Consider the following 16,271-nt stretch of genomic DNA (forward strand, 5'->3'; position numbering starts at 1 on the left):
AGTAATGAAGTCAAGTTCTCACTATCTCACCAGTGTGGTTTCAAAGTAGGTTTGCTAACAGAAGATTGAAATAAGATCCAGAGATGTTTAGCATAAAATGTCTAGGATCCAGGGGTGGGCATTTGGCACAGTGGTTAAGATGCCACTGGGAATGTCTGCATTCCATATCAGAGTGTCTGGGTTCAAGTCCTGGCTCCACTTCTGATTCTACTTTCCTGCTAATGTGTACCCTAGGGGGCTTCAGGGTTCAAGTATTTGGGTCCCTGCCAAATACATGGGAGACCCAGATTTAATTCCTAGTTCTTGGCTTCTGTCTGGCCCAGCCCCAGCTATTGCAGTCATTTAAAGATTAAACCAACAAATGTTAAAATCTTCCTCTGTCTCTCTGCCTTTCAAATAATTTTTTTAAAGTTTAAAGAAAAAGTCCAGGACACAGTGAAAATCACTCATTCATGATATTAAGAACCAAAAAAATTTCGATTTGAATGAGAAAAGACTTTCAACAGATACCAACACTGATATGATATAGATACTGGAAACATTCAACAAGGATTTTAAATCATCCATCTTAAAATTACCTCAACAAACAATTACAGACATGCTAGAAACAACTTAGAAAAAGTCTCAGGCCGTTGTTGTGGCACAGCAGGTTAAGCTGATGTTTGTGATGCTGGCATCCCATATTGGAGAACTGGTTTGAGTTTTGGCTGTTCCACTTCCAAAAAGCTTCCTGCTAAAGTGCCTGGGAAGGCAGCAAAAGATGGCCCAAGTATTTGGGCCCCTGCCACCCTTGTGGGAGACCAGAATGATCCTTGCTTAGGCCTGGCTCAGACCCAGCTGTTGTATCCATTTGGGGAGTGAACCAGTGGAAGAAAGATTTCTCTCTCTCTCTCTCTCTCCCCCCTCCCTCCTCCCTTCTCTCCCTTCCTCCCTCCCTCCCTCTATTTCTGTCACTCTGCCTTTCAAATAAGTCAGTTAATAAATAAATAAATAAATAAACTAATAAATAAATCATTTTTAAAAAGAAAGTCTCAGGGCCAGTGCTGTCGCGTGGCAGGTTAAGTTGCCACTTACATCACCGGCATCCCATATGGACACCAATTTGAGTCCTGGTTGCTCCACTTCCAATCCAGCTCCCTACTAATGACCTAGGAAAAGCACCAAAAGATGGTCCAAGTATTTGGGCCCCTGCCATCCATATAGGAGACCCAGAAGAAGCTCTTGGCTCCTGGCTTCAGCCTAGCCCAGCCCCATTTTTTGCAGCCATCTGGGGAGTGAACCAGCAGATGGAAGATACCTCTCTCTCTCTCTCTCTCTCTTTCTCTCTCTTCCCCTTTTCCTCTCCATCTCCCTCTCCCCCTTTCTCTGTGTAACTCTTTCAAAGAAATAAATAAATCATAAAAAAGTCTCAGCAAATAAAAGATGTAAAGGAAAAGCAAAAGGAAGCTTAGGGAAAAAAAAGTCAAAATGAATAATTCACTGGATAAGCTTAATGGCAAAAAGATGATAGAAGAACCAGTGAAACTGATGGTAGAACAATAAAAATTATCTAATCTGAAAAACAAAGAGAATATAAATTTTTAAAAAATGAGCACAGCTTTAGGGACATGTGGACCTCTAATAATACATTAAACATTCATGTGTTCAGACATCCAGAAGGAAAGGATAAATAGTATGGTGCTAGAGGAGTATTCAAAAAAATGGGTGAAAATTTCCCAAATTTAAAAAAAAACTGGAGCCAGTGCTGTGGTGTAGCGAGTAAAGCCGTTGCCTTTTAGTGCTGGCATCCCATATGGGTGCCAGTTCGAGTCCCGGCTGCTCCCCTCCAATCCAGCTCTCTGCTATGGCCTGGGAAAGCAGTACAAGATGGCCCAAGTCCTTAGGCCCCTGCCCCTACATTGGAGACCTGGAAATAGCTCCTGGCTCCTGGCTTAGGGTCAGCCCAGATCCGGCTGTTGTGGCCATTTGGAGAGAGAACCAGTGGATGGAAGACCTCTCTCTCTCTCTCTCTGCCTCTCTGTAAGTCTGCCTTTCCAATAAATAAATAAATCTTTTTAAAAATACCTAATTGAAAAATAAAAATAGTAAATATTTATAGTCTACAACTTGATGTTTTCATATATGCATACATTGCACAGCTAAAACAAGCTACTTAACATAAATATGCAAAATTTTCCAAGTGATGTAAATCTACATATACAAGACTGTATTCATCCAATAGGATAAATCCATAGAAAAGAACATGAAGACACATGATTATCAAATTCCTTAAAACTAAAGAAAAAGAAAAAGCTTGCAAGCAGTGAGAGAAGTGACATCTTACGGAGGAAAAACCACTTGAATGAGAATACTTTACTTAACAGGAATCACTGGAACCTAAAGGGAAGTGGCATGTTTTCAAGTGCTAGGAGAAAAGAACCGGCAATCCAGAATTCTATATCCAACTAAAATACCCACTAGGGACAATCCTAGATGAAGAGAAACTACGAATTTGTTGCCATCATACCTGAAGGAAAGGACAGCTAAAGTAAGTCTGAAACATAAAGGCAAAATGAAACAAGGAATTCTTGAACAACAGGAAGGAAAGAAGAACAACAAAAAGTTTAAAAAGTGGTAAATACAATAGAATTACGTTCTTTTCACAGTATTCTAAATTGTTTGTGAGCTAAAGCAAAAATAATAGTCTGATGTGATTCTAAAATTATTAGGAGAAATATTTAAGAAAAATACATTATAAATGGGGGAAGGTAAGGAGACTTAATGGAAAGTAATGTTTCTGTACTTTCCTCAGATTGGTAAAATGTAAACACAGGAAACTCTGGTAAGTTACCCATATATGATATAATGCCTAGAACAATCACTAAAATGTATATATATAAATAGATGTGTTCGGTGCCGGTGCTGTGGCACAGCAGGTTAACGCCATGGCCTGAAGTGCCGGCATCCCAGGCGCCGGTTCTAGTCTCAGCTGCTTCAGTTCTGATCCAGCTCTCTGCTATGGCATGGGAAAGCAGTGGAAGATGGCCCAGGTCCTTGGGCCCCTGCACCTGCATGGGAGACCTGGAGGAAGCCCCTGGCTCCTGGCTTTTGATCGGCAAAGCTCTGGTTGTTGCAGCCAATTGGGGAGTGAACCATCAGATGGAAGACCTCTCTCTCTCTCTGCCTCTCCTCTATGTAACTCGGACTTTCAAATAAATAAATAAATCTTTAAAAAAACAATAGATGTGTTCAAAAACACTATAGATCAATCAAAATAGAATTTTAGAAAAGGTACAAGCAACCCACAGGATTCCAGGTAAAAGAAAACAGAACTAAAGAACAGAGGGAAGAAACAGAATTTTAAAAATAATAAAATAAAATGGCAGACTTAAAACTCTAATTTGTCAATCATTACATTAAATGTAAATGATACCAGGGGCCGGTGCTGTGGCGTAGTGAGTAAAGCCGCTGCCTGCAGAACCAGCATCCTATATGGGCACCGGTTTGAGTTCTGGTTGTTCCACTTCTGATCCAGCTCTCTGCTATGGCCTGGGAGAGCAGTAGAAGATGGCCCAAGTCCTTGGGCCCCTGTACCCACATGGGAGAACTGGAAAGAGCTCCTGGCTCCTGGCTTCGGATAGGCGCAGCTCCAGCCATTGCAGCCAGTTGGGGAGTAAACCAGCAGATGGAAGATCTCTCTCTCTCTCTCTCTCTGTCTCTCTCTCTCTCTCTCTCTGTGTCTCCTTTCTCTGTGTAACTCTTTTTTTTTTTTTTTTTTGACAGGCAGAGTGGACAGTGAGAGAGAGAGACAGAGAGAAAGGTCTTCCTTTGCCGTTGGTTCACCCTCCAATGGCCGCCGCGGCCGGCGCGCTGCGGCCGGCGCACCGCGCTGATCCGATGGCAGGAGCCAGGAGCCAGGTGCTTTTCCTGGTCTCCCATGGGGTGCAGGGCCCAAGCACCTGGGCCATCCTCCACTGCACTCCCTGGCCACAGCAGAGGGCTGGCCTGGAAGAGGGGCAACCGGGACAGAATCCGGCGCCCCGACCGGGACTAGAACCCGGTGTGCCGGCGCCGCTAGGCGGAGGATTAGCCTAGTGAGCCGCGGCGCCGGCCATGTGTAACTCTTTTAAATAAATAAATAAATCTTTTAAAAAATGTAAATGACATCAAATAGAAGACTGACATCTGCAAAGTAGATAAAAATATGGCCAAACTATATGCTGTCTATAAGAAACTCATATCCAATATATCAATACAGGTAGACTGAAAATATAAGTTTGGAAAGAAATATATCACACAAACATTAATTTTTAAAAAAGCACTAACAGTCATATTATATTGAGTAAAGTAGACTTCAGAGCAAAAATATGCTGGGGACAGAGGAAATTACATACTTATGAAAGGGTCTATCCATCAAGAATATACAGCAATCTTAAATTTGCATGTACCAAACAAAAGAGCCTGAAAATACAGAAAGCAAAAACTGATGAATATGAGAAGAAAAGTGAATAAATCAACAACTATAGTTAGGGAGCATGAAAACTGAAAAATCTACTAGACATAAAATAAGGAAGAATATAGAAGATGCCAATAACAATCAACAGGACCTAACTGACATATATGGAACGCTCTGCAAAAACAGCAGAATACACATTTTTTCAAGCCCCTATGAAATATTCACCAAGACAAATCATGTCAAGTCATAAAATAGATGAGAATATTTGAAATTATGCAGTATGTCTCTGATTATAATGGAATCAAATTAGAAATCAATAACAAAGAAAACAAGAAAGTTTCCAAACAACTGGAAATTAAGCAACAGACTCCATTTTAAAAAAACGTTTATTTACCTGAAAGGCAGTTACAGAGAGAGGGAGCGTGTGCACCGCATGCGCATGCACACACACACACACACAGAGATCTTAAATGGCTCCAATGGCTGGGGCTGCAGGTCTCCCACGTGGGTGGCAGGGGCCCAAACACTTCGGCCACTTTCTGCTGCCTTCCCAGGGACATTACAGGGACCTGGATCAGAAGTGGAGCAGCAAGGACTGGAATTGGCACCCATATGGAAGAGCACTATTGCAGATAGGGGCTTAACCCACTGCGTCACAATGCCAGCCCCACAACATACTTTTTTTTTTTAATTTATTTTTTTTTTATTTTTGACAGGCAGAGTGCACAGTGAGAGAGAGACAGAGAGAAAGGTCTTCCTTTTGCCATTGGTTCACCCTCCAATGGCCACCACAACCGGCGCGCTGATCCGAAGCCAGGAGCCAGGCGCTTCCTCCTGGTCTCCCATGGGGTGCAGGGCCCAAGCACTTGGGCCATCCTCCACTGCACTCCCGGGCCACAGCAGAGAGCTGGCCTGGAAGAGGGGCAACCGGGACAGAATCCGCCGCCCTGACCGGGACTAGAACCCGGTGTGCAGGCGCCGCAAGGCAGAGGATTAGCCTATTGAGCCACGGCGCCGGCACAACATACTTCTAAATAATCCATTAGTGAAGGAGAAAATCCTAAAGAAAATGTTTTTAAAAATATATTGAACTAAATGAAAATAAACAAAACATATTAAAATATGTGACACAGAAGCAAGATAAAACAGGAAGTCACGGCTCTCACTCCACCACAAAAATGCCACTATAACAGTGATAAATAGACAAAACTAACTTTTTGAGAAATCTAGAATTTAACTAATAACTTGTAGTACCCATGATGAGTACAGTGAAACACAAAAGAACAGAGATTTCATGTTACCTGCATTAACCTCTCCCTCTAAGTGGCACAGCTCGACACAGGAGGTAATACTCCAACTCACTACTTTGGAGAGGTGGGGAGATAAACAATAAAGAGTGCCCTCCCTCAATGCTCTGGCTTTTCTGGAGAGCTGCCTGAGGAACTAGTTTCTGCCTTGCCTCACTAGGAGCACTGACACAATCAGCATATTTTGGAGCCCTGGGGGCCACTGAGAACAAAAGAAAGCGGGCAGGGTGGCTTGCTGCAAGCAGTCAGTGTAGCTTGCTGCAATGGGAAGAAGGTGCACGACTTGAGGCTTCTGGAGAGGGAGGGAAACAATTAGACTCTACACTGGCATTCTGAAAGGTTTGCACAAGACAGTCCCAGGTACTGGAAGACGTCCTGCCTGACTCAGGGGGCTGAAAGGAAGCTAGCATACACTGGATGCCTGGAATCCACTGAGAACAAAGCAGAAACTGGGGCAGCTTAATGCTATAGACCCAGAGAATTTACAGAGCCATAGACTCCAGGAAAACCTAGTGAATATGAGCTACTGAAAAAGAAATTAGCAAGTCTCTACTTAGAAATTATATGCACAGGCCCACAGGAGTCACATCTCCCCCAAAAAGGTCTCAGAGGCCCCCCAAAATCTCTAGTCATGCTGACTGATGAGGGTCTTCTCCTGTGCAAAGCCAGTTCATAATGACTAGGAAGGGGCTGTTGTCTCAAATGTGCAGATCCCAACATAAACTTAACACAGGAAGAAACATGGGGCTGGCCCTGTGGTGCAGCAGGTTAAGACACGGCCCACAGTGCTGGCATCCCATATGGGCACCAGTTTGATTCCCTGCTGCTCCACTTCCAATCTAGCTCCCTGCTAATGTACCTGGGAAAGCAGCAGAAGATGGCCCAAGAACTTAGATCCCTGCACCACGTGGGAAACCCAGATGAAGCTCCTGCTTCCAGCCTGGCCCAGGCATGGGCCCCAGACTTTGCAGCCATATAGGGAGTGAACCAGCGAATGGAAGACCTCTCTCTCTCTCTGTCTCTCCCTCTTTCTCTGTAACTATGACTTTCAAATAAATAAATGAATCTTTAAAACATACATACACACGCGTGTGTGCACACACACACACACACACAAAGAACAATGAAACATGGGCCACAAAAGGGACAAAACAGATATCCAGAAATCAATACTAACTAAATCAAAGTATATCTATTTCCTGATAAATAATTCAAAATGACCATCATAAAGATGCCCTATGAGCACAAACAAACAAAATGAGTATTATCAATGAAAAGTTAGAAAATATGAAAAAGAACCAAATAGAAAATTTGGAACTAGAATAGCTGAACTGAAAATAATCACTAGAGGGGTTCAATAGGCAACCTGATCAAGCAGAAAAAAACAGTTGGTGAATTTGAAGACAGGTCATTTGAAATTATAGAAATTATATAGTCAAAGGAACAAAAGGAAAAAAACGAATGAAAGAGTGAAGAAAGCCTAAGGGACTTATGGGAAACAATCAAGTGAACAAATCAACACATTATGGGATTCCAGGAAGAAAAAACTCAGTAAGTTGGATGGGATAAAAGTTAAAGTTCTCATTCTGTAGAAAACCCTATTAAGGTGAAGAAAAGATAAACCATGTATAAACTACTTATCTGACAAAGAACTGGTATCTAGAATACATACAGAACTCTTATAACTCAACAATAAAGAAAATACAATCAGAAAATGGACAAAGGCTATGAAAAGATATTTAACTGAAGAAGATATATAGTGGTGGCAAAGAAACACATGAAAAGATTTTGAACATCATTAGCCATTAGAGAAATATAAACAAAATCACAATAATGTATCACTATACACCTAAATTAAAAAAAAAATGTTGGCCTTGTGGCGCTAATCAACTGCTTGCCATGCCAGCAACCTATATCTGAGCACTGACTGGAGTCCCCACAGCTCCACTTCTCATCCAGCTCCTTGCTAATGCACCTGAGACGGCAACATAGGATGGACCAAGTACTTGGGACCCTCCCACCCATGTGGGAGATCTGGATGGAGTTCCAGGTTCCTGGCTTTGGCCTGTCCCAGCACTGGCTGTTGTAGCCATTTGGGGAGTAAACCAGCAGATGCTAGGTGTCTCTCTCTCTCTCTCTCTCTCTCTGTGTGTGTGTGTGTGTGTGTGTGTCTCCCTCTCTGTCACTCTGCCTTTCAAATAAATAATAATTAAAAATAACAGTAGCAATACCAGTCTCCCAGTCTCTTAGCTTTTTACTGAGATGCTGACCTTGTCTATCAAGTGTACTCTCTTCATGATTTCTCTTCATCAGACTTTGTTAGCAGGGCTGACACTATGGTGTTGCGGGTAAAGCCGCAGCCTGCAGTGTCAGCATTCCATATGGGTGCCAGGTTGAGTCCCAGATGCTTCACTTCCAAACCAGCTCCCTGCTAATGTGCCTGGGAAGGCAATGAAAGATGGTCCAAATTCTTGGGCCACTGAACCCATGTGGCAAATTTGGAAGAAGTCCTGGCTTCGGCCTGGCTCAGCTCCAATCAGCAGCCATCTGGGGAGTGAACCAGTGGATGGAAGATCAATCCCTCTATCTCTCCACCCCCCAGCCGCATAACTCTGCCTTTCAAATAAATAAATAAATCTTAAAAAAAATAACAGTAGCAATACCAAACACTGGCAAGGATGAAGAAAAACTAGACAATTCTTACATTACTGGTGAGATTGCAAAATGGTCCAGCTAATTTAGAAACTAGTTTTGTTGACTTTTTAAAAAATTTATTCATTTTTACTTTTATATGAAATATAGAGAGACAAAGAGAGATTTTCCATCCACAATAGCCAGGGCTGGGCCAGACCAAAACCAGGAGCCCAGAATTCAATTAAGGTGCCCCACACTGGTTGCAGAGACTCAACTACTTGAGCTATCATCTGCTGCCTCCCAGGTCCATATTAGTAGGAAGATGGAAGTGCAGTGAGCACAGGAACCCATGCACTCTGATACAGGATGCAGGGGTTCCCAGCAGCATCTTAACCACTGTACCAAACACCTGCTCCTGTCAATTTCTTTTAAAATTAAACACATACTTAACCATACCACCTAGCAATCACTCTCCTGGGCATTTCTCTCAGCAAGTGAAAACTGATATCTACACAAAAGCCTGCACCTGAATGTTAATAACAGTTTTATTTGTAATAGCCAAAACCTAGAAACAAAAAGTTCCCCAGTAGGTGAGTGGTTTAACTGTGGTATATGCATATTATGGAATATTTCTCAGCAATAAAAGGGAACAAATTATTGATATCAACTTAGATGAGTCTCAAGGGTAATATGCTGAGTGAAAAAAACGGAGAAGGTCACATACTTTGTATAACATTTAAACAAATACAGAGAAGGAGAACAAAGTCTTTATCAGGGGTTATGAAAGTGAGGGTAAGTGGTGCGTGTGATTATAAAGGGATAGCATGGGAGAGACTTTTGGAGTGACTGAATATTTCTTGATTGTGGTGTTGGTTAAACAAATCTACACGTGTCATAAAATAACAAACTCTACAATACACCTTTTCAGTATTAATTTCCTGCTTTTGATAAGGTATTACAATTATATAAAACGTGATTGTTAAGGTAAAACAGATGAAGGTAATTTGGAAACTTTCTGTACTATTTTTGCAATTTCTTATGTATTTTATTATTAAAAGGAAAAAAATTAAGAAATAAGAAACCACTTATAAAGCAAACAACTCAGAAACAAGACTGTGAAAGCAAAAATTGGAATAAATAAATGTTTATTATGACAGCCCACGCCACTATGCCAGTTTTATGAAATGATAGAATGGGAAAAGTCTGTATAAGTCAGTGACACAAAATACCAAGGACATTTATCAGTCGGATGAAAAATGTACAATTTTTAAAAATCAGACCCACAGATTAAAATGCCTCATCCTAATCCAAACAGCTGACAATTGTGAAGTGCTAGCAATATGCCATAGACATTACATTCACAAACAATGAAAAATCAATTGCAATGCTTTCAAGGGCCAGTTGTTCAAACCTTATCTGATAAACAGTATGAATGGAGAAGTGTCATGCAGGATAACCCAGAACCCATTTCTGAGTCTGTCATACAGTTCAGTGACTTGCACACACCCTCTGTAAGGTGTTCTCAACTTGGTTTTCACTACAGAGTATACTCGTTTCCAGTTGGGCTATGGAAAGAATATTTGCATTGCGTTAAATATTTAATGATAAGTAAAAAGGAGCAAATGGGTGGACGGATTGTCTCTTTCTTGACTGTTCAAAATGGTCACCACTAGTCACATGAAGCTTTTTAAATTTAAAATAATCAAAATGAAATAAAATCAAGAATTTCATTTCCTAGACACATTTCAAGTGCTCCATGGCCACACATGGCTAGTGGCTAGCATATGACAACTTTACCATCATCACAAGAAGTTGTATTGGAGAGCATTGTTTTAGAGCATGACAACTATTTTCCCCAATCATAGGTAGAATTATACCCCCAAAGAATTCTGACAGGAATTGGTATTGCACTATCTAGGGATTGCATTACACATAATTCTACCTTCAGCAATATTTAACAGTATGCTGCAGTAGTTAAGTGCTAAGGATTTGGGATAAAACAGGCCTAGATTTCAATTTTAGCTCTTTTAGTAAATTGTGTGATCCTACACTGTACTTCACTTCTCTGTGTCAGTTTTCTCACTTGAAAAATGGTAAGGGCTGGGGATGGCAGTATCTATCTCATACAGTTGTTGTGAGCATTGTAATAGATTAACTCAGTATCTGACACATGTGATCCATGAATGTTAGTTATTATTAGCATTATTCTAAAGAATAACTTGACTTGCTCTAATATCCAGAATCTAGATATCTAGTGGTGAAATTCTGGTAATGTATCCAAATGAATTGAAATCATCATATCAAGGAGATACCTCCACACCTATGTTTAATGTAGCATTATTCACAGTAACCAAGATATTGAATAAACCTAGGTTCCCACTGATGGATGAATACGTTCATAAAGTGTGGTGTATATATACAATGGAATATTATTCAACCATAAAGAAGAATGAAATCCTGTCATTTGCAGCAAAATGCATGGAACTGGAAGACATTATGTTAAGTGAAATTAGCCAGGCACAGAAAGATGAATGCTGCATGTTCTCTCTCACACATGGAAGCTAAAAAACGAGTTGATGTGACTGTAGAAAAGTGATTACTAGAAGTTGGGGTGGTCGGGAGAGAGAAAGGATAAAGGGAGATTAAACAAGTATTAAAACACAAAGAGAAGGGATATGTTCTAGTGTTCCACAGCACAGTGGGGTGACTACAGTTTACAATAAACTATTATATATTTTATGAAGAGCTACAGAGAAGAGCTTAAAGGTTCCAAACATAAAAATGATAAGAGATAGAAATGTTTATTATCATGATTGGATCCATCTGTACCATATAAATGCCTTGAAACATCACACTGTATCCCATAAATATGTACAATTATTATATGTGAATAAAAATGCATAAAACACTTATGGAATATAAAAATGGAAAATTAAAAGAAGAAAATAGAGTATGATGGATAAAAGTGTAAATTCTGAACTGGGTTTGAATATCATCTCCATTATACTATACCTTTACTTATTTCACCTTAATGTCTCTCTCAGTTCCTTATCTGAAACCCAGAGATGCTAACAGTTGTTAGAAATAAATATAATAATATGGGTAAAACATACATAGTGTCTGGCAGTAAATGTTAAAATTAATATTTTTTAAAAGGCAGTAGAAAGCATTCACCCACATGAACCATAAGGGACTCATACCCTAACAGGGCCCCTCTCTTTGACTCTTGACAGATATGAAGATCCACCACATAATTCCTCCATAACTTGAGGCCAACAACAATAGATCTTCTCCTCTGATATCTATTTCTCTTGAAGCCATCAAAAACTCAAAAGGCACATTACCCTTGGCCTTAAAGGACTCTGAATTAACTATTATGTCATATAAAATAAAAATACATATATTGTCTATAAAAGAAGAATGCTCAAACCAGTCACTAGGAGAGGCACTTGGAGTTCCTTTTCCAGTTGTTTCTGACAATCAGATGTGATTTCTTGGTGTATTATTATAATGAAATGTCACTATCTGCAATCTTTTGCAAATACCACACAACAGGCCTTTGATATCTCCATACTAAACTGAGATGAGTATTTAGCAAACACTACCACAGAGTATTTTTGTCCTACCCCAGTCATCAGTGAACTATGGCTGGTAGGCCAAATTCAGTCTGTCTCGTGTTTTGTGTGACAAGAAAGATAAGAATGACTTTTACATTTTTAAGTGAAATGCTATCGTTTGAATGCATCCCCGCCCCCGAAAAAGTTCATGTGTTCAAACCTTAACTCTGAGCACAACACTATTGAGATGCTCTAGTGTGTTTAGGATGAATTAGAGCTTTTTCCCTCCAGTGAGTTCTTGCACTCATGGGACTGTATTAGCTATGACAGTGGATTGGTAGCAAGTTCACCTTTTATATTTGTATTTTTCACATGTTCCCTCTTGCCCTGTCCTCTTCCACCATGAGTTGAAGCGACACAAGGCCATCACCAGAAGCTGAGCAGATGTAGGCAACATGCTCAGATTTCCCAGGCTCCAGAACCATAAGCAAAAATAAATCACTTCTCTTTATAAATTGCCCAATCTCAGGTATTCTGTTACAGCAACAGAAAACAGACTAAGGGCAGGAGCTTTCAACCACTATGATTGAATGGTGAATGACTGGAAATTTGTTTTTGCTCTAGACCTGACAACGTTTCTTAATTCAAAATAAAAATATAAGGCAAAACAATGCTTATATGTGAGACTTACACTGTAGTAAAATCATTTTAACAAGTAGAATTGTTTGAATTATGAGTAATATCAAGATGCATTATACCCTTCCCATACTGTCACAATTCAAAACAAGACCACAATGAGACAAAAACCCTAAAATGGCTACATAAAAAAAAAAAACACAGACATCAATAAGTATGTGTTAAGTATTTGTAAAGATGTGGAGAAATTTGAACCTTCATATTCTGCTAGCAACATGGCATGGTCACTTTGCTAATGAGTCAGACATTTCCTTAAGAAGTTCAACATAAAGTTATCATATGACCCAGCAATTCCATTCCTAGATAAGCACCCAGGAGACATGAAAACATGTGCCTGCAAGAAAACAGTACATGAATATTTATTGCAGCATTATTCATAATAAGCAAAAGGTTATAAGAACTCAAGTACCCACAAACTGAAGAATGGATAAATAAAATGTTACATCCATAAAATAGAATATTATTTAGCCATTAAAAGGAGTGAAGTACTGATACATGCTACAATTTGAATAAACTTCAAAAACATTGTGCTAAGTGAAAAGAAATCAGTCATAAAGGACCACATATTATATCCTTCTATTTATAGTAAATTCAAAAAAAATTTTAAATGGAGAGGAGTGGGCATTTACCCTGCCAGTAAAGATTCCAGTTAATACCCACATCCCATATCAGAGTACCAGGGTTCAATAACTGGCTCCAGCTCCAGACTCTTGTTTCCTTCTAGTGTGGATCCTAGGAAGCAGCAGTGGCAGCTCAGGTAATTGAGTTCCTGCCCCTCACGTAGAAGACCTGGATTGAGTTCCTGGTTCCTGGCTTTGGCCCAGCTCAGCCCCAGCCACTACAGGCATTTGGAAGTTGAATCAGTGCATGGGAGCACTCTCTCTTTTGTGTGTTTTTTTTTTTCCTCTTTCTCTTTCTCATACAAATAAATAAATTTTAATAAAACTTGAGAGACAGAAAATAGATTAGTTTCCTTGGACCTTGGGATAGAAATGGGGAATGACTGAAAATAGACACAAAATTTTTTTCTGGGGTGATGGAAATGATTTAAAATAATATTGTGGTAATAGTAGCTCTATAAATATAGTCATTAAAGCTTACACTGAAAAGCAAGAGTTAGAAATCAGTTTAGTGGTTGTCAAGAGCTGGGGGTGAGGGAGAGAAATGAACACAAAGGAGCACAAAAGAACTTTTGAACATGATGGAAATATTCTATATCTTGATTGTTGGTAGTTATGTAATAATATATACTTATCCAATTACACTGAATTTTACAACTAAAAAGGGTAAGATTTATTATCAGCAAATTACACCACAATATAGTTGACTTTAAAAAGTTAAACTAAGAAGGAGTTAAACTAAGAAGATATGCATCTCACACAAATCTGCAGCATTTTAATTTCCAAGTCCAAACTACAGTTCTAGCAGCAATTTTTGGATCTTGAGGAAAGTGCAAAGGATATTTCACTATTCCAAAATCCCTTCAGCTGTTCAATTGAGGAGGCTTCACCTAGCCTTCTATTGGAAGAGATTATTTGTAAAGTAAGGACACGCTAAAAGGCAAATAGAAGAGTCTAATAGAATTCTATTCCAAACAATGAATATCCTCCATCAAAACCATACACTCGTGTACCCTTGACAGTATATGAGGGAACTTGAAAAGTTCTTATAAAACGGAATGAAAAGATATTCTGGTGCAACATTTTTTCAAATCCATGCAGTTTTTTCATAATATATGATTTTCATGAACTTTTTGAAGATCTCTTATATGATAAGAATGGTACTTAACCTCTGCAGACTTCCTCCCAAAAAATATAATCCCAGTCTAATCATAAGAAACATATCAGACAAATCGAAACTGAGAGGCTTTCTACAAAACATCTTACCAGTACTCCTCAAAACTACCAAGGACATTAAAACAAGAAAATTCCAAGGAACTATCACAAATCAAAAGAGCCTATGGTGGCATAGTGACCATACATTATGTTTTACCTTGCATTTGACACCATCCAGGGATACATTAGTAAAACTGGAATAAAGTGTGGAGTATAATCCACAGTCACATATTTAATGTGGGTTTATTAGTGTGGCACATACAACATAGCAATATAAGATGTAAATGATAGGAGACTCAGCAAATAGTACTACTAATAATTTGAGGATACACAAAAAGTTGCACACTCAGGGCCGGTGCTGTGGCTCAGCGGGTAAAGCCGCCGCCTGCAGTGCCGGCATCCCATATGGGTGCTGATTCGAGACCCGGCTGCTCCACTTCCAATCTAGCTCTCTGCTATGGCCCGGGAAAGCAGCAGAACAAGGCCCAAGTCCTTGGGCCCCTGCGCACTGTGTGAGAGACCCGGAGGAAGCTCCTGGCTTCGGATAGGCCCAGCTCCAGCTGTTGTGACCAATTGGGGAGTGAACCAATGGATGGAAGACCTCTCTCTCTCTCTCTCTCTATCTCTCTCTGCCTCTCCTTCTCTCTGTGTAACTCTGACTTTCAAATAAAAAAATCTAAAAAAGTTGCACTTATATGCTTACCTCATATCACACATTAAAAGTAATTCAAAATGGATCACAGAGTTAAATGTAAACCAATAAAACTTTTTTTTTTGGACAGGCAGAGTGGACAGTGAGAGAGACAGAGAGAAAGGTCTTCCTTTACCGTTGGTTCACCCTCCAATGGCCAGCGTGCTGTGGCCGACGCACCGCGCCTATCCGAAGGCAGGAGCCAGGTGCTTTTCCTGGTCTCCCATGGGGTGCAGGGCCCAAGCACCTGGGCCATCCTCCACTGCACTCCCTGGCCACAGCAGAGAGCTGGCCTGGAAGAGGGGCAACCGGGACAGAATCCAGTGCCCCGACCGGGACTAGAACCTGGTGTGCCGGCACCACAAGGCGGAGGATTAGCCTAGTGAGCCGTGGCGCTGGCTCACCAATAAAACTTTTAGAGGAAAACATTGAGACCTTGAATTAGTCAAAGACATCTTAGGTACAACACCAAAAGCATGTCCATAAAAGAGAAAAAAATGATGAATTGGTTATCATTAAAATTCCATTTTTTTACTTCAAAAGACACCAATATTGAGGTCAGCACTGTGGCATAGTAGGCCAAGCCTTTGCCTGCAGTGCCAGAATCCCATATGGGCACCAGTTCGAGACCCGGCTGCTCCACTTCCTGTCCACTCTTCCTGTTCCGTTCCAGCTCTCTGCTATGGCCTGGGAAAGCAGTGGAGGATGGCCCAAGTCCTTGGGCCCCTGCACCCACATGAGAGACCCAGAAGAAGCTCCTGGCTTCGGATCGAACCAGCTCTGGCAGTTGCGGCCATTTGGGGAGTGAACCAACAGATGGAAGACCTCTCTGTGTCTCTCCCTCTCTCTGTCTGTAACTCTGCCTCTCAAGTAAGTAAATAAATAAATCGTTTTTTTTAAAAGACACCAATATGTAAAAGAAGGAAGGGGGGTCAGTGCTGTGGCATAGCGGGTAAAGCCGCCGCCTGCAGTGCTGGCATCCCATATGGGTGCTGGCTCTAGTCCTGGCTGCTCTGCTTCCGATCCAGCTCTCCTGCTATGGCCTGGGAAGGCAGTCCAAGATGGCCCAAGTCCTTGGGCCCCTGCACACTGTGTAAGAGACCCAAAGGAAGCTCC

At 40.7% G+C, this 16,271-nt stretch overlaps 1 protein-coding gene across 2 annotated transcripts in view; it reads right to left on the bottom strand.

The window, feature by feature from the left end:
- ATG4A (autophagy related 4A cysteine peptidase) overlaps positions 1–16,271 on the bottom strand; it is a 67,433-nt gene that overhangs the window by 45,326 nt on the left and 5,836 nt on the right. The gene's annotated exons all lie outside the window — the stretch shown is intronic.

This window comes from Oryctolagus cuniculus, chromosome X, assembly GCF_964237555.1.
Source record: "Oryctolagus cuniculus chromosome X, mOryCun1.1, whole genome shotgun sequence".
NCBI lineage: Eukaryota > Metazoa > Chordata > Mammalia > Lagomorpha > Leporidae > Oryctolagus > Oryctolagus cuniculus.